Source organism: Hylobates moloch, unplaced genomic scaffold, assembly GCF_009828535.3.
Source record: "Hylobates moloch isolate HMO894 unplaced genomic scaffold, HMol_V3 SCAFFOLD_9, whole genome shotgun sequence".
NCBI classification, from domain to species: domain Eukaryota; kingdom Metazoa; phylum Chordata; class Mammalia; order Primates; family Hylobatidae; genus Hylobates; species Hylobates moloch.
The window spans coordinates 16,301,797-16,321,161 of NW_026652284.1; the positions used below are offsets into that span (position 1 = coordinate 16,301,797).

At 51.2% G+C, this 19,365-nt stretch overlaps 1 protein-coding gene across 2 annotated transcripts in view; it reads left to right on the forward strand.

Annotated features, from left to right (window-relative positions):
- The first annotated feature begins 1,130 nt into the window (after positions 1-1,130).
- ACTL8 (actin like 8) overlaps positions 1,131-19,365 on the forward strand; it is a 74,840-nt gene continuing 56,605 nt past the window's right edge. Inside the window, exon 1 of one of the 2 annotated variants that reach the window (XM_032760983.2) lies at positions 1,131-1,302. The gene's annotated coding sequence lies outside the window, so the exon portion shown is untranslated. Of the gene's footprint in view, positions 1,303-5,261; positions 5,293-19,365 lie in introns of those variants that run through there. The other variant, XM_058444527.1, reaches the window with a different exon arrangement.

Here is a 19,365-nt window from a genome sequence, read left to right on the forward strand (position 1 = left end):
TGTTCAGTATGATGAATTTTTACAAATGTATATAGCACCCCAATTGCAATAGAGAGTATTTCCATTGCCCTAGAAAATTCCACTGTGCCCACTTCCAGCAAAATACACCCATTTCCACCTGTTTTTTTTTTAAATTTCTGTCACTGTAGGTTGCTTTGCCTGTTCTTGAACTTCATATTGTGAACAAATGTGAACCTGAAAGAGCCAGACCTTCAAGATGGATCCTGAGTGGCTAAGTGGGCTAGGCTCCATTGTTCTTGCCTGTAATCCCATCACTTTGGTAGACCAAGGTGGGCGGATCACTTGAGCCCCTGAGTTTAAGACCAGACTGGGCAACATACCAAGGCCCTGTTCTCTACAAAATAAATATATACTAACCCCCCCCCCCAAATAAGAATGGCTAAGTGGGCCTAAATTTAAAATAGAATGAAGCAGCCACTTGCTGACTATGGTTCACACAAGTACCCTAACTTCCCCCAAAAACCTGCACCTTTTTATCTTTGGTACTCTCTCAGCTTACCTGAACCAACCAATCAGGGCTCAAGTGTATAAACCAATCAGGGCTTGGCTATATCAACCAATGAGAGCTCAGCTGTATTGACCAATCAGAACTAAGCAAATTTCAATCCTTCATTTGCACAACTTGATCTGATTGGGAACCTGGGCAGGAAATTTTGCCGAAAAACCTGATCCTTCCCCTCATTCTTGGGAACTCTCCTTCATTTTCCAGTGGAGGGTGCATCTCCAAGTTTGCAAACTGTTTTCTGTAGTAAAGTCTCTTTCCTCCAAATTTCTTTTCAGAGAACTTTTGTGCATAATATAAATGGAAACTTACAGATTGTGCTGCTTTGTGTCTGGTTTCTTTTACTCAGTATAATATGTATATGATTAACGCATGTTGTTTTATGTATTGGTAGTTATTTTCTTTTTCACTGCTGATATTTCATTGTTGCTGGTTGTCAAATTATTGCCTTTCCGCTCCACATTCACCCGTCTTGCCTGCTTGGTAAAAATGGATCTGGGCCCTTTAAATTTTCTCCCTGGCCAGCAGGCATGCTGGGCTTTGCCAGTAGAGGGCGCTGGGGAGCCCCAGCAGCGGGGAGGTTCCGCTTCCTGCTTGCCACGTGCTCACAGCGTAGGCTGCAGCACCACGTGCAGCCGCTCTCGTGCAGGCGCTTGCAGTGTGCAGCTGAGGTCGGCAGCTCCCACAGCACCCCTTTCAAGTTGTTTTGCAGTGGGTGCCTCTTGTGAGACACTGCTTCTGAGAGCAGCTTTTGTGGCATCTTACAGGGCAGATTTCTGGTACGTTCTAAAAGTTGAATTTCTAACCTTGGCTGGTTGTGGCCCCTGACGGTTTTTTTTTTTTTTCCCTTCCTGTGGCACAGCCATGCCCTCTTAAGCAAGGCCTGGCTGTCAGTCCCCAAGGGTGTGTGTGTGTGGGGCACTTCTTTGTGGGGGTGGGGAGTGACAGGCTCTACCTCAGCCCAAGGGCTTTTCCTTAGGGACTTGATTTCAGCTTTCGGAGGAGACTCTTCCATAGCGGCTGTATCTCAGCCACATGTGTGGGGCTGGGGGCCCTTCCTTGGGGGCCCTAGCTTAGCCCCTTGTGGGGGCACTGCCTGCAGGGGGGTTATCTCAGCCTGGTGGAGGGTCCCTTCCCTGGGGTGAGGGGCTCTTTCTTGAGGTGTCTATCTCTGCCTGATGTGGGGGTCTCTTTTTGGGGCTCTATTTCAGTCCTGGGGTGGGGGGCTGTTCCTTGGGGGCTCCACCTCAGCCCTGGGAGGGCTCTTTTTTTGAGGACATTTTCTCTGTCACAGGTGGCAGGAGGGTGTCTCTTTGGGACTCTACCACAGCCCTCAGGGGCTTTTTCTTTGTGGACTTTATTTCAGCCCTAGGAGGGGACTCTTCCTTGGGAGATCAATCACAGCCCTGGGTAGGGGGGGCCCTTCCTTGGTAGCTCTGGGAGCTCTTCTGTGGGGCTCTATCTTATCCCTTGAATAGGGGCTTTTCCCAGGAGCTGTGCCTCAGCCCTGGGGGCCTCTTCTTGGGAACTTTTTTTTAAATCTCTGGTGGGGGACTTATCTTTGGGGATCCTCTGAAAGCCCCCAGGGTCTCTTTCTTGGGGACTCTACCTTGGCCTAGAGGGGTTCTTCCTTGAGGGCTTTATCCAGCTCTGGTGTGGGGGATTCTTAGCAGGGGGTTGTTTTTCACAGCTCTGGATGGGGTCTGGTCCTTGGAGACTCCATCTCAGCTCTGTGGGTTGTGGTCGCTCCTTGCGTCTGCTGTTTCTGTATTAATTATCATTCTCTTTACTCCTTATCAGTCAATTTCTTGTTAATTCAGTTCTCTATTATAAGTTAATAATTCTTCATATGAAACTTTCCCTGTAAAAATCACTGTATGGTTTTCTTTTCTTGACTGGACCCAAACTGATACAGAATTGGTGTCAGGAATAGGTATCAGGAGATGGAACCACAGAGGTACCATTTTGGGAGTGGTTTTCTGGTGATTTTGGGCTTGAGTATAGTGTCAAGTTCCTTGCCAATGGGAAATGGGGTGCTAGTTACCCAAGGCATGTGGTGACATTAAAATTAATCAGTCTATCATTTGTGGTTAAGACAAAATGCCACCTGAGGCACGTGTGTTGGGAGCCAGAGTGATGCTGCACTTAACTGTGTGGCCATAATGAGGACTGTGAGAACTGTGGGGTGGGATGGATCCTTTTGAGGGCTCCTGTCTTCAAGGAACCAGATACTATGCTCTATTTAAAACATATATAGGCAGGCCGGGCACAGGCATGGTGGCTCAGGCCTTTAATCCCAACACTTTGGGAGGCTGCGGCAGGCGGATTGCTTGAGCCCAGGGGTTTGAGGCTGCAGTAAGCTATGATTGCACCGTCGCACTCTAGCCAGGTGACAGAGCAAGACCCTAGCTCTAAAAAATAATAATATAATAAGAATTTGAAAAATGTGTAGATGATGACATAGAAAATGACAAGCCCAGGTCCATTAACTCTTCCCTGGAGCCACAGTCTGAGAATCAGACAGCTTCCATGGCAGCCCTTAAGGAAGTTCTTATTTCTTGCAGCCACAAGGCTGAGACTGCTGAAAATCAAACAAAAAATTTAATTGTGCTGGTTGCTGAATTATGACAACAGTTGGAATCACATCTGGACAAATTAGGGCATGAATCGTGAAAGAATGGGGTCCTGAAACATGGAGTAGGGACAGTTGTTGGACTCTGACGAAACTGACAATCTAAACTGCAAGTCACTCTGAGCCCCCCCCCCCCCCCGCCACCCCCCATCAAGTGGAAATACCTTGCCCTCCACAGTGCCGGAGGAGACTGCTCTTCCTCTGTTAAGAAACCCTGTGATAATCTCGGCTGGAGCAGATGCCGTTCTCAAGACTCGTCACAGCCACCTGCTGTTGTCAGTAGCCCCTAGCTGTAGTCAGATCTCAGCATGTTCCACGGTGACGGGTATACACGGACCTAGGAGGAAACAGAAAAAGAACGACAGGACTGGTGACGTGTATGGGAGTGGATTCTAAGGGTTTTAGATCCAGGAAGGCAGAATGTAACACTAGACCGGGCTGGATGCATTGATAGGGGCACACTCATTAGAGGTTCTGAATTTGGCTGTCAGCTTCTGCAGCTGGAGGTGGCTCTAACAGCTTGGTTGGTTGACTGAAACTTGGACTTGACAGTAACCTGCAGTTAATGAGGGTTGTGATGTCATGATGTGGAAGAGGGAATCCAAAGGCTTGGGGAGACCGCAATGTTGGACTGCATGTATCATGTCTAATCTGCACTCCCCTGCTGCCACCACCTGTGTTCCACAAGAAGGACCCAAAGACAGAGACATAGAGAGATCCATTAGTGAGGGAGCCCCTTTGTCCTTGAAATGCATGGTGGCTGCTCTCTTTTGTAGGCCACTGTGAATATAGAGGCTGCCTCCATTGAGATGGGCTCCCTGATTTCAGTGGGGATAAGGGGGTCCTGGAGTAGCAGAGACCCAGGGGCAGCACTTCACTGTCAAGGACAAGGTGGCCACACACTGGAAAGGGTAGCAGGAATGTATGGGCAGGTAGAATGCCTTTGCCCGTAGGGATTTCTAGTGGTGGTGAATTGATCAGAGTGTCTTTGGGAATGAAATAAGCGGGCAGCCTACTAGAGTATTATTTCATGTATTTTTATATGTGATAGAAAGTTCTAGGCCCGGTAGCCAAAACCTGGCAATTGATAGTCATGGCTTCTCATCCAGTTTCCAGACCCTAAGTCAATTCACAGACCCAGAATCCCTGGGTGGCCGGGTTCCCTTGAGGAAGGAGCCTGCATCATTTCCATAAATACTTATTGTAAATCTTCCTCCAAACCTTCCTCCAAAGGGACCTGTGACCATTTACCAAAATAATGGGGAAATGGACATACCCAGACAGTTCTGGAGTTGCTTGGCACTCACTCTGAACTGATGCTGGTTCCTGGGGATCTAAAATGCCACTCTGGCTCATAAGTCAAAGTGGGGCTTGTGATGATCAGGGATAGAGTCTTAGCTGTAGTCTGACTCACAGTAGATTTGCTTGGTCCATGCCCACCCGGAAGTTATTTTCTGAGCTCCTGAATAAACAATTAGAGTGAGCACACTTGGTAATTATCCATTTTCTTCTCTCTTCTTCCCATTTTTGTTTTATAAGCAAGTTTTTGGGAGTCGACTTTATAGTCTTTAGGTGACAGAATGTTCCATGGAACTGTGATTGGTGTTTAGGTCATAATAAATATAGTCCACGACGACTCCTGGGCCTATTAGTCTCCTTGTTTTGGGGAGTGAGTGAGAACTTGTAAGAATGATAGCTGCGTCTTCTTAGATAGAAATATGCAGTTGTGTTGTTGTACAGGACTTCAGTGGTGTGCAGGAGGATTCATATGGAAGCTAAGTAGTCAAAGAGATGGGGTTTTCTGTTATCAATTATTGTTTTTCTATGTCCAATCACCCTTCTTGCCTGCCTGGTGAAAATGGATCTGGGCCCTTTAAATTTTCTCCCTGTCCAGGCAGCAAGCTGGGCTTTGCCAGTAGAGGGCGCTGGGGAGCCTCTGCAGCAGGGACCTTCTGCTTCCTGGTTGCCACGTGCTCACAGGGCCTGCTCCTGCAGCACGTGCAGCCACTCAGTGCTGGCGGCTGCCGTGCTCAGCAGAGGCCAGCAGCACCTTATTTTAGGCAGTTTTGTAGTGGGTGCCTCTGGTGAGACACCTCCTGTAAGCAGCTTTTGTGGCACCCTGCAGAGCAGACTTCTGGTAAGTTCTACAGGTTGGCTTTCTTGCGAGTTCTGCTGGTGTGCACCAGACCAACTTTTTTTCCCCCCATGTAGTGAGGCACAGCCATACCCTCTTCAGCAAGGCCTGGATATCAGCCCTCAGGGGTGTTTGTGGGAGGATGCTTGTTTCTGGGTGGAGGCTCCTCCTTGGGCACTCTCTCAGCTCAGGTTGAAGAGCTGTTCTTTAGGGGCTTTGCCATAGCACTGGAGTAGAAGCCTCTTCCCTGAGGGCTGGATATCAGCCCTAGAGAAGGTGCGTTTGCTTGATACTCTAGCTCAGCACTGGGTGGGGTGGGGGACTCTTGCTTCTGAGGGTCTCCTTCAGCCCTGGGGGGCAGCAGCTGCTCCTTTTGTCTCCTAAACCTGTATTCTTCAGAGTTCCCTTTCCTTCTTTCTAGCCAGTTTCTTGTTAATTCCACCTCCCATTATGGTTAATAATCCTTTATATGAAACTTACCTATTCAAATGACTGCACAGCTTCCCCCTCCTAATAGGATGCAGAGTGATGCCCATTGTGCATACTGGCCAGTTTGTCCACAGTTTTCCTGTGGACGTTTCCAATTTGGGGCTATTAGGAATAATCTATGACGTGTATTCTTGAGTGGATGGGCTTTTTTGTGTGATACGTTTTCATCTCTTGGATAAATACCTCGAATGAGGTTCCTTTGGGAAGGCCGGACCACAGGGCTTTCAATTTGTCTAGAGGGTGCTGAGGAGCTGCTGGAAGTTTTGTGGGTCTGTTTTCAGTAACACTGATGGATTCGATGTGGATCTTAGAAGGAGTGAATGGGAGGGGAGATGCCAGTCTTCAATTCCCCAGATGAGGGTGGCAGCTCAAACTGGTGACTTGGCGTGGGACTTTGCTCCATTGTCTTTTTCCTAATCTGTGAAATGGGTTTTTCACAGACGTGCATAGGATCGTTGGCAGGACTGAGTGGGATGATGCATGAGGGGCACTTGGCATGGGGCTGGCATGGAGCAGATGCACAGTGGTGGCAGCCAACAGGACTGCCATTTTTAGGTGTTTCAGGCAGGATGTCCTAGCTTCCCCTGGTGCTAACCATTATGTGTTCACAGTCCAAGAGCCAAGGGGGGTGGCAAAGGGTCTTGGTGCCCTGCTCAGAGACATCTCTGGACCCAGAAGGTGGGGCACAGCTGCCCGTTGCTGTGCAGTGCCGGACACTTTCTGATGCCTTGTGGCATCCCTCAGAGGAGTGGGTGGACAAGGTGGCCTTGGGTTCTGGGCACTTTGCCCAGCCCCCTGACAGTCACCCCAGCTGGCATCTTGCCTGTCCAAGCCCTGAGCTGCTGTGCCCCAGCAAGTCAAGCGGCCATGATTAGTCAAATGAAATTTCCATCTGTTGAAGAATTTACGAGAGTTATTACCGGCCATAAAACCGATCTGAGGAGAAAGATGGATCCGAGGGGGTAAGTGCCTCTAATTATGTGCAGCGGTGACTTTTAAATAAGGTAGCACAAGTTCTTATTGGAGGGAGCCAGGTCCCTATCCCTGTCTGGGCCCAGAATGTGGCCAGGCTGGTGGGGGTGGGTGCTTCACTGCAGAGGGAGGAAAGAGGAGCTACCCTATGCAAACTCGGGGACAGGGGTCATTGTGGCTTTTTTTTTTTTTTTTTTGGTAAAGACAAGGTCTTGCTATGTTGCCCAGGCTGGTCTCAAACTCCTGGGCTCAAGCAGCCCTCCTGGCCTCCCAAAGTGCTGGGATTACAGGTGTGAGCCATTGTGCTTGGCCATTGTTACATTTAGAAAGAATTTAGATGCAAAAGGGCCTAGCGCAGTGCCTGGCATGCAGCAGTGACTTAATAAATGCATGTTTCTGCTTTACCTGCTTCCCTTCCTTCTACCTCTGGGGACTGAGCTGGGCTGCTTACTGGATGCAGGCAGTGGTCTCCCTGGGCCAGGCTCTTGTTGGCACAGACTTTGTGTGATCCGCCCAGGTAACCTTGCTGGGCCTCCATAGCTTCGACTTTAAAGTGGGACAATTAATTACCAAAGGAACACGGGGAAGGCAGGCTTTTGGGTATGTGGGCCCAACCTTGTTTTGTTTTTTTTTTGGAAGTCTCGCTGTTTCACCTAGGCTGGAGTGCAGTAGTGCGATCTTAGCCCACTGCAACCTCTGCCTCTTGGGTTCAAGTGATTCTTCTGCCTCAGCCTCCCAAGTAGCTGGGATTACAGGCGCCCATCACCATGCCCAGCTAATTTTTCTATTTTTAGTAGAGACGGGGTTTCGCCATGTTGGCCAGGGTTGTCTCGAACTCCTTACCTCAGGTGGTCCACCCTCCTCAACCTTCCAAAGTGCTGGGATTACAGGCGTGAGCCGTCGCGCCCGGCCCTGTTCTTAACGCATGACTTAGCTCTAATGCGTCCAGCATCTAGGGAAGGAGATCACATCGTGGGTTTCTCCTCATCTCAGGTGGGAAGGTCTCGGGGGTCCATGTGCTCACCTGAGGTCACCTGGATCCCAGATGCTCCTGCTTTCTTGGAGGAATGTGGCTTTAAAAGGCCAACCCCTAATCTTCACCTTACTCAAGATACTGAGAACAAGACCACTTGGGAGAAAGTGTGGCCTCCTGGTGGCTGGGGAGAGCCGCGAGATGGTTGGTGCTGGAAATTCTGCCTGGAGTCCGGCATAACTGAGTTCCCGGGACCCAGGGTGGAGACGAATAACCCCATCCCAGGGAGTCCGAGCCTTCAAATGTAGGGCTCCGGGGCCTGAGACTCTGAGGTCCTGCAGCACATTTGTGGCAGGTCCACTGACTGCTAGGCCAGGGGTCTTGTCGCTGGTCCATGCCGAAAGGAAGGATGGCTACTTTCCGTTCCTCCCCTGACCACCGCCCCATCAAGCACAGACCAGGCCCCACCCTCTGGGCCATTTAAAACCAGAGGCCCAGGTGCTGTGGCCACGCTTTCAGACCGTGGAGTTAGCTGTTAAAAGGCTCACACCTGGGCCGGGAGCCATCGGAATTCAGTCTTCCTGAGGCCCTGGCTCACCTCCGGGCAGGTAGGTCTCACCGTGGGTCCCTTTCTCTCGGCCAGGCAGCTTGAGTGTGACTGTTTGGCAGTGGTTGTGCACTGTGTCTGGAGCCCCTGGTCCCCAATATCAAACCCCAGGGGGTTGGGCTGCAGGCAGGAGCCCAGGGGCCGGCGTTTGTGGTGGGGCTGCAGGAAAAACCGAGCTTCTCTGGTCAGGTGGCCTGTGTGGGTGGCCTTCTCCTTGGTGCCCCCGCCCCCCCAGGCCTTGTTCCCCGGTGACTCCCGAGCTGTGGGCCCCAGGTGGCAGTGGAGGGGCTCCCAGCTCTGGCGCTTTCTGCGTGGCCTCCCGGGGACTCAGTTTTCCTCTGCGTCCGTGGGGGTGGTAGGGCTGCCTGGTGGGGCCTGGGCAATAATAGAATGAGTGTGTGTGAGAGAGGGGGACCCCAGGCCTCTGATTCCTTGTTCGCCTTTTGGGGCCAGGCTAGGAAAAGCGGTGGGGAAGCGCTTGCCTCGCCACGGCAAGTTGATGTCTCTTGGACTGAGACCTTTGGGCCAGAGTGGTCTAGGTCTCTGGGAATTTTCATTTCATCCTGCAATGAAAGAGCCTGGCCTGTGGGTCCCCAGACACTGTGGGCTCTGGGACAGCTATGGAATTTCTGTCTTTGGATGGCTTCTGTCGTGCTGAGGGGTTCATTCTATCTGGGTTTCATGTTGTTTAAAACCAGGTGGGCTGGGGAGTGGGAGTGTGTGGGGGCTGTGTTGATGCACTCCTGTGTTGGCCCCGAGCTGGCCCACTGCTCCTGTGACCTCGCTTTCAGACTGTACAGTCAAGTGACGGGGTAGTGTGGTCTTTAGAAAGGCTCCCCGGAGGTGCTGGCATCCCTGGTTCCCTCTTAGTCATAATATGTGACCTCCATGGCTTTCCCATCTCAAACTCAGGGTGGAGTGGGTCCCTCAACCCCCTTCCCCACTTCTGTGGGACCCTCGGCCCCTCCCTGTGTCCCCTGCCTCCAGCCTGGGAGGAGGTTCTGACGAACTGGAGGGCTGCAGATCCCCCTGCTGGCTCGACAGCCTTTGTAAGCACCTCTTTACGTTTTCCCCACCCTGTTCCTCCTTAGCTGCAGGCCCTCGCCATGAGAGGGTTCCCAGGATTTCTGAGTTTTTGCTGGCACCTGGGGCAGGGGAAGGCTTATGGCAAAATGTTCCTTAGTCTTTTCTCCCCCATTCCCTCCCCCTGCAAAAAAGGATGAGCGGTTGGGAGCCTTGGGGCTGACAGGTTTTGTGAGTGTGCAGTGGGGGCTTCTGCCCTCGGAAAACAGGGGTTGGCCCTTTGGAAACGGGTTGTGATGGAGCTCCGTGCTTTACCGGCTGATGACTCAGCAGGTCTGAGCCTCAGCTTCCTGTTTACTAAATGGGCTAACTGGGACAATGATTGATCTAGTGCCTTCTATCATGATAATCATTATTTTTGATAATATGTCCCAGACAAGAATAGCAAAGGTTGGAAAGCAGCTCTGTGTTGAGCTGAGTGGGGCTCGGGAAGCCCCGGTGGGGGTGGGGTGAGGGGGGCTGTGGGGTGCTGGTGCTTTCATGGAGGCAGAAGCCTCTGGCTGGTCCCTTCCCTTGGTGGGCAGCTATGGTCCAGTTCCCGGCTGACGGTGGGGCTGGCCTTAGGTGTGACCCAAGGGGTGGGTAGAGGCCAGGGAAGCTGCTCTGTATCCCTACAGTGCACAGGCCGGCGCCTGCTGCAGACAGTCATCCTGCCTCAAATGTCAACAGTGCTCAGGCTGAGACACCCTCAAGCTCCATGCCTGGCACATAGTTGGCTCTCCATAAAGCTTGGATGAATACCAATGGGCAAGCCAGGGGGCACTGGTCATAAAGTCAGCCTGAAAACTGGGGGTTCACTTCCAGTCCAGTGTTTCTTCCTATTGCTCTGTTAGGCATGGTCAGGAATGCTACGAGGTTCTGACAGGCAGCTTCCAGTCCTGGGTACCCTTGGAGGTGGGGTTGGTGATACTATGACTTCAGCAGCCTAAGCTCCCGGGGGCCCCTCCACGGCATCTCTCATCCTAATGCCTATTGGGTTCAGCCTCGTCCTCCTTGTCTCGCCCCCACGCTGTTGATGATCTGCCAGCCCCACTTGGCATGCCTGATGTGGCCTGAGAGCCTGGGTTTTAATAGCTGAATATTTCTTTAAAAGAAATTCCACTTGTCTCGAGGCCCTCATTCCTCCAGCTTTGCCGGCCTGGCTCCCCAGGGGGAGTTCATGCAGAAACTTATGTGTTAGCAGGCTACAGTGTCTCCCTTTCCATCTCTCCATTTAGCCTCCCTTGGAGATGGCCTGGTCGCTGGCTCTCTGTGCCCCTGCCCAGTGGCCCAAGATGGCACATGACTTGGGGCCCCCAGATCTGGGTAGGGGGGCTGTATAGACACCAGATGTCAGAATCCACCCAGGTAAAGCCACCATGATGCACAAGTCCCAGGTGCCAACTGTGCAGCGGTTGGGGGCTCCAGCCAGAGCGGAGTTGGAAGGGATGCTACTGGAATCCAGCTTGTGGGGAGATGGTACCAACTGGAGGTGCTGGATGCTTCCTTCCCTGAGATGAGCAGGCAGGGATCACCGGGCCTGGGGCTGCGTGTAGCAGGTTGGGGCTGGCCTTCCTCCTCTGGGTCCCTGAGTGTGGTGAGCCTGGAGGAAGAGAAACATATCAACTTGGCTGTCCAGGCCAAGTGTACTAAAGAGTATCCTCCACGCGGGCAGGGATTTTTATCTGCCTTAGTTCACTGTGGTGTCCTGGTGCCTAGGAGAGTGCCTGGCACGGAGGCCGCACTGTCCCCCACTCCTTGCCTCCAAACCACCCCTGCTTGAGCTCTACCTACAGACAGGACCCTGTGCTTTTTACACATTAACTCATCAGACACTTGCAATAACCGTATGGAGTTGGTGTGATAACATACCCATTTGACAGGTGAGGAAACCAAGGCCCAGGGAAGTGAGGTCACGTGCCCAAGCCCCTCTCCATGGTAGGCTATGTAGCATCTCTTAGGTCTCAGCTCAGGGTTCTCGTCCTAAGAGGTCTGACCAGAGCCCTGGCTCCGTTCCACACACAGTGTCATTGTTGCTCCCTCGTAGCACATGTCACCCGGCTCTCTATAAATGTCTGATTCACTCACTTATTCATGATCTGTCTCCACTCCCTGGAATGTGAAGTCTCTCAGGACAATGTCTGGCCCCTTGCAGGGCAGAGCTGACTGGTCTGACCTGACATCTGTGCTCTTACCCACCGGGCTTTCCTGCCTGCCTGGTTTGATGAGCCGTGGTTTCATTGCATCTGGCATGGGCACCGTTTCCCGGGTCCTAGGATGTGAGGCAGAGGTTCCCTTGAGACCTCTCTCAACTCCCAGGGAGTTAAATCTCACCCCAGGTTTTAGAGCAGCCAACTTCCCGTGGCCTGCCCTCCTGCAGAGTAATTACTGTAATTTCCCCAGTGTCACCCTCAGCCTTTGGATGATATTGTGACCGAAATGTGAGAAGCAGTGACACTCCGTGACACTCCCAGCCCTTGTAATTGAGGCTTTGAAAGCACTGCTGACATCTCCAAAGGCATCTGGGTGCTCCGCGGCTGTGATGGAGATGGCACCTCTGAACCCTGGCTTTTTGACTTTGGCTGCTTTGCAAATGTAGTGACTAATAGATGTGATGTGTTGATTCACTCCCCTGTCTTCTCAAAATTGCGTTCACATCCCTAATCCAATCTGGAGCCTTGTAGCAGCCTTGTGAGGCTGGGACTGGTACTTTGGCCCTGACTTAATCGGCAGAGAAGTTGTGCATTCCTTGAAATTGTACAGCATATGAGTGGCAGAGCCTGGCTCAAACCCGGGTCTTCTGTTCCCATGTCACACACTGTCTGGGACCTCTTCTGTGCAAATATCCCATTCAAGAGGGCCTCCTGATTATTCTACCACTATCTAAAGTTGGTTGCAGAGTAGCAATAGCAAAAGCAAAAGTCATAACCTTGGGCGCTGACAGCCTGTCAGGCACCGTCCTAATTGACTTGCCAGGTGTTAATGCATTTATTCCTCCCTGAAGCCCACTGTGGTGGGGGCTGTGATTATCCCCACTTTACAGATGAGGAAACTGATTCCCAGAGAAGGTATACTTAGCCCAGGCCTGGGAGCCACAATGTGATGGAGCTGGGATTGGAACCCACGCAGTCTTCAGAGGCCAAGCTTTAACCATCCTGCCACATGAATCATCCAGAAAGCCATGATTCCTGGAACGCACTGCATTTTTTTCTCAGGGGTGTTCGTTTGTTCATTCATTCCTAAGCTATGGTTGAATGAACGAATGAATCTTTTATGTACTGACCATTGTTCTAGGTGCTGAGGATTCAGTCCTGGGCAAAACAGACAAAGTTCCTGCCCCCGTGCAGTTCCATTCTAGTTGGGGGAGACACAGTAAGCAGATGATGAATGCAGTTTCAGGTTGGGAGAACTATGGAGAACAATGAATGGAAATGGAACAGAGAGTGATGAAGAAGGTGACTTTGGCCACAGTGGTCAGGGACAGGGGAAACAGACACTTGAAGGAAGCAAGACGGGTGAGCATCATGAGGAAGAGGTTCCAGGCAGAGAGCAGTGTGTGCAAAGGCCCTGTGGTGGGACTGTCAGGGCCTGCTCTGGAAACAGTGAGGAGGGCATCAGGAAGTGAGGTCAGAATGGTAAGAGTGAGGAGCTGCTGGGGTTGCATCGGATGACAGGATCCGACTTCGCTGCTGGGGACAGAGCCAGGGGATGAGGCGGAGGCAGGGGGGCCGGTGTGAGGGCCGTCCCTGTGGTACGGGGGAGAGACGATGCTGGCAACTTAGCCTCAGGGTGCTTCTAAAAAGTCTCTTCTTAGACATTGCTCTCTTCCCTTTCCTCCCGGACTGACGTCTGCACGTCCTTCTCTCCCGGCTAAGACCTTCCCTGCACTCCTGGAGGTTGAGTTTGGCCTCATCTAGGCCTGTGGCTGGGCGCGGGGCTCCCGGGCACTGCTCTTTTGTGGTTGCCTTGTCCAGTGGTTTCTTGGTGCGCAGTAAGCCCTTTGCTTTTTGGGTATTGACTGTAGATCAGTGCTCACCACGTTTATCCTCCATAGCTGCTTTATTGTTATTTTTGGCATCTGCAGAAATAACCTGCTTTATGTGTTGCCTGCTCAGTTATGTCTCATTGTTGCCTTTATTTATTTATTTCAAACGAGACAATGCCCCTGCTTGGCTTCTCGGCTCACTCGGGTGCCGTGACTGCTGACACGGGAGGAATGATGCTGCGTTACTCAAGCAGGTGGCAGTGTGGCTTTTCTCGAAAGCGTGAGGCCCCGGCCTCTCTGGGTGTGCAGAATGGGTGCTCGTGAATCCCTCTGGTGGGACTGGGTATCTGTGGGTTCAGTCCTGGGGGGGGCAGGGGTGACAGTGTATGTGATGTGGGGTTTTAGAGAATCAGTCAGGGCTCCATGTGCGTAAGCAATAGAAATTGCATCTGGCCAACTTCAGCGGAAAAGGAGTCATCAGAAGGAAACTCTTGTATCTGAAGTTGGGCCAAAGGACTGGCTGGGAAAAGGTGGGAACCCACCTAGCTCTGGTCAGGAATGGGGTGGCAGGAGGGTGGGGGTGGGTGGGTGGTGTTTCTAGCGAGATCTGCTCAAGGCCCTCTGGGGACCCCACCAGGACGGGTGGCTCCAGCCAGCTTGAGAATTTTGCAAGACTGGAAATCCATGTACCCAGAGAGAGGGGACCTAACTGGTGGGGATTTGACCCTGTGGCCAGACCTGGCCTGGCAGTGTGCAGGGCTCACGTTCAAAAGTCTTGTCAAGACCGCAGTTTGTGGAGAGGATCACTCCTGGAAAGGAATTTTGGGGTGCTGGTGTCAGAAGAAGAGAGACTGGGCACTTGGCTGCTACAAGTACCTCCTGTACCCTAAAAGAGCCACACGTGTGAGCTGTGTCTTGGTCTTTTAAGATGCTAAGGATAGAGGATATCATCAAATGGAATGTTAAAGTATAGGACCGAGTTCCTCTGAGCCAATGAAGGGGCTGGGCTCAGAGTGCAGAGAGGTTTCCGGGTCTGGGGAGGTTTTGGACATGCTGATCCAGCTGGGCCTCTAGGGCTGGGTTGCCTGGAATAGGAGGGGGGTTTGGGGAATGGAGCTCCGAGTCAGGCTCACTGCAGGGGCAAAGGCCTGGAGGCTGGGTTTGGTGGAGGTGAGGGGCAGAGTTGCTGATTCACTGCTAGGGAGTAGGGAGTGAGGCTGGAGCTGCAGGCTGAAGATGTCTTTGGACACCAGGCTGAGGAGTGTAGTCTTGGGAGGGTGACTGTGTCAGGAAGCAGAGCGGGAGGAGTGGTCCACTGCTTCATGACATCCCTACTATGTGCCTGACACTATACTAAGTGCTTTGTTGTAGCCTGTTTCACCTACCGATGCTGATATTTCCCATATTATACAGATGAAGAGACGGGGGGTCAGAGAGCTTAAGTGACTTGGACAAAGTCACATAGTGAGTCAGTCGCAGAGAAGGTCCTGCTTCTTGCTACGTGGCCCAGGCCTGGCCAGTATTCTCCACTGGTCTGTGTTGCAGAATCGCCAGCTGTGAAGTTAGGCAGCCTGCTGATCTGTCCTGTCGAGTGCCTTGATTCTTTTCCTTCAGCCTTCCCTTCCCCGGTATCCCTAGAGCACACTGGGCATGGCCGTGGGCTGGCAGGGATGGCAGAGTGTAGGGAGAGGGTCTGGGGAGACTTCCTCCTTGTCTCTGCAGAGCTGTTTCTCTTCTCTCTGTTCCCTCTGTAAAGAGCTGGAACAAAGCTAGCAAAATCAGAGTCAGCAGAAAAACCTAATTTTCACCTTAGACACGTTTGTAGCTGGCAGATAGTAACCCACCTTCTAGACTTTCCTTCCAGACAGGGCTGAGCTGAGTCCTGCCCTGGACATTGGGAGACCCGCTCTGTCACGAATTCCCTGCCTCTTGTTAGGCAAGACAGTTCTCCTCTGTAAGCCTCAGTTTGTCCACCAGTAAAAAGGGGGTGGTGGTGATCGTGGCGGGGTGTTACAAGCCCACATGTCTGCAGGGGCCCTCCAGGAGAGACAGAGGCATGCAATAAACCAGGCGCAGGGCAGAAGAGGGCGTGGGAACACAGGGGCCTGGTGGGCACGTGCTCAGCTCATAGAGTCAACCCCAGCTCAGGGCTAACCAGCTGTTGCTGTGTAGGGCTTCTTCGGCCACATCTTTGGATTATTTTCAAGAAAATCCAGAAATCCGAACTATGCTCCAAAATAATTGAAATTTTAAATGTTAGCAACTTATTTGAAATTTTTGAAAGATAGTATAGGCCAATAATAGTAGCTCCATGGGCTGAAACTGGCCTGTGGGGTCACCAGCTTGCAGTGTCTGGAATATTTGGGTCTCCTCCAGCCAGATGAGCTATGGCTACATTTAATAGGTATATAAATAAAAATCAAATATTTGCCTTCTAGATATGTTGATTTGTATTTATTGATGAGGTCTGTGGTTTATAATTGGCATCTGAGCTCAGAGTTAATAATGGGGTAGAAGCCTCTTTGAGAAACTTTAATCAGAGATTTAGAATCGGTGTGCTTATACCTCTCCCTTCGGATTACTTCCTCCTCCTAATGTCTATCTTTAATCCTTCCTGCTGCAGACTTAGTCTAGCCTAGTTTCTATGGCAACAGAGTATGCTACCTTTTCTCTCCTCGTAGATTCAGAGAGAAGGAAGCAGGGAGGGTGGCCTTGAGATTTTCATAACTCAGACAGCAGTTCCAGGGACCTCTACTTTCTACACCTGCAAAATCAGGGGCAGGACAGGTTTATTTGAAACCAGTGGGCAGCCCGAGAGCAAGACTTATTGTCTCTCATAAATTTTTAGAGACCTCTGGCTAAGAGCTACCGACTTTATCACATTAGCTGCTACCTTAGTCCCTAGTCTGGAGGGTGTTTGTGGATTAGTTTCCTTAGTATCCAGAGAGCAGTGAGTTTATAGGCCCTTTTAAGGGTGGGCTTGGGAAAGACCTATGGGAACCAAAGGCTTAAAAGAGGATCTAGGGGTCATACTGGCCAACGTGCTGGTCATTTCTACCATGCACAGTGCAGAGCTTGGGAAAGACCTCAGAGAGACAGTAATGGCAGAAGAGGATCTAGAGGTCATAGTGGCCAATGAGCTGGTCATTCTCACCATGCACAGTGAAACCAAGATGGACTGTATAGTCAGGAAAGGGAAGTGGCTCCACTGGGGTTGTGGTGGTGATAGCAGTTGTCAGTCCTGGGCTCTGACCAGGAAGAATAGGGGAGTGGGTAGGATACAGACATTGGAGTCAAATGCCTGGGTTTGGATCCTGGCTTCACCATTGTGAGGCTGGGGGCGCGGGCAATTTACTTAACATCTCTGAGCTTCTAAGAACTCACCTGTAATGGGAAGATGACAGCAGTTACCTCCTCATAGGTTATCATGAGAATTGAGATGATACTTATAAAGCATATAGAATAGGGGTGGCAAACTTTTTCTGTAAAGGACCAGATTGTAAACATTTTGGGCTTTGTGGGCCATATGGTCTCTGTCGGACGCTGCAACTCAGCTGTTGTAACTTGAAAGCAGCCATAGATAGATAATATGTAAATGATGGGCGTGGCTGTGTTCCAATAAAACTTTATTTATAGACACTGAAATTTGAATTTCAGATACTTTTCATATGTCACAAAATAGTCTTCTTTTTCTGATTTTTTTTTTCAACATTTAAAAATACAAAAACCATTCTTAGCTCTCGGGCCATATAAAAATAGGCAGTGAGCCGGATTTGGCCCATGGGCCATAGGTTGCTGACTCCTAGTATAGAATAATGCCTATTATGTGTTTATTAAATGTCGGTCACTGATATTACCTTGATCTTTATCATCATTCTTTTTATCTCAGGAGGGCGGGTTGAAGACAGTCAGATATTTGGCCCAGAAAGAGATGACTTGGTTTGGGGGAAGGAGCATATAAACCGTTACCACCAGGAAGGGAAGATGGGATTTGTCCTGCACTGTCCCAGAGGTGTGTCCTCCAGGCCTGATTGGCAGAATTGACAATTCCTTAACTGTCAAATAAGGAGGTAGATTTTTGGCTTCGAGGCCTCTGGCAGCTAGAGGTACTGAAAGTTGCTATAGACTGCCTTGGGCATAGTTGAGTGCCTGTCACTGGGGGTGTCAAGCAGAGAACAGATGCCCCTGACACGCTGCAGTGGAGGGGGCTTGCTCACCAGCTGGACAAATGGACACTGAGGTGCTGGGGTCCCCACTGTTTCTTGCAGCACCGTCAAGGCTAACAGAAGAGGGGGTGTTTTCCTATTCCACGGTCCTTTTCTTAATTCGTGAAATATCTTGTCCTCTTCCTGGCTTCTCAAATAATCCAGCGATGTGCACAGGCCACATTCTCTCCGCTTGACAGGTGGGAAAGCCAAGGCCTGGGGATAGAGGATGAGTTGGATACTTGGCCAGACCTGCTGGCTTAGGCAGAGAGGTATGGCGTGGTGGAAACACGTGGGCTGTGGTCCTGGCCCTGGTTCAAATCCCTTCCCTGCTGCTTGCTACGTTTGTGACTCTAGGTAGAAAAGTCACTTAACCTTGCTGCAGCCTCAGTTTTTGCATCTGTAAAGTGGAGGTATATTATCTCCTTGGCCAAGCAGCTGTGAGGATGAAATGAGTTATTGTACACAGAATGCCTAGCTTGGTATCAGGCAGACAGTAGGTGTCTGAGTAGCGCTCATGCACATCCATTCTGGTCCTAGCCTTTGATCCCAGGGGCTGCTGACATGTCCTGGGAGGGTCAGGGAAGAGCTTCTCCTTTGAGATGTGGCCTGTCCACTAGTAATTTGCGGTGGCATAGTCTTCCCCTGACCCTGTGGTGCCAGCATCACTGGGGGAAGGTCAGGTGTTGTAGAGCAGTAACCCCAGCCCAACCCAAACATCTCTGGGCCTAGCGGGGATGGGAGGCGGAGTCTAGGCTGCACATAGGCCCAGTGCGTGGGCAGGGACCTTCTCTTCTGAGACACAGAGACGTGCACACCAGGCAGGGAAGTCTGTGGCCCTGGTGGTGGCTTTTGGATGGGTCCAGCAAGCTAGAAGTGGACTGTCTTCCTCCACATGCAGGCTCTGCCCTCTGATACCTCTGAGTACTCTTGGGGAGAAGAACTGGGAGAGTGGGTGGGGTTCAGCAGACACAGTCTGGGGTTACACCCCAACTCCCCTGTTCTGCACTTCCTATGCTGGGCCCTCTGCCTGAGTGACTTACACAGGGGATTCCATTCGTCTTCATGACCACCCCGTGATGAGCATGCAATTTTTACCCCCACTTGTGGGTGACCAAACTGAGGCTGAGAGCCCGTCACCTGTCCAGGACTGCAAAGGAGAAAGCAGGGGAGTTGAGATTTGAACCTGAGTCTGAAAACAAAAGACTCCATCCCCTATCCCCAACACAGTCCCCATCTCTTGTCACATTTTGGCTGGCATCGGAGTCCACAATGGGTCGGGTAAGCCATGATGATGCGGGTAGCCATTATTTTTGGGGCGATTACGGGGCACCAGTTACTGTTCTCAATAAGCCCTCTTACACTGGATAATTTTGTAATTCTCACAGCCTCTCTAGGAGCCATTCCCGTTTTACAGATGAGAAAACCAAGGCACAGAGAGGTTGCATAATGTGCTTGAGGTCATAAGGCTAAGCCATAAAGCTGGGATTTGAGCCCAGGAATTCTAACTCAGAAGCCTGTTCTCTTAACCACTCAGCTCTCTTCCTTTGAACTTGGCTATTAAGTGCTCAGCATAGCTCTGGGTACAGAATAGGTGAGCCATGAACATCAAAATCCAAGACCAGAGGGCTGGCGCGCGCACATACTGGGATGTTGGTGAGTCTCGACCTGCTCTGGACTTCACGTTCTTCTTCTGTGTGTTGGGGATGGTGGTCCCCCACCCCACTGCCCTTGCCTCGCAGTGTGGCTTGTGCACGTGAAGAACGGCACATGCATTCCTTAA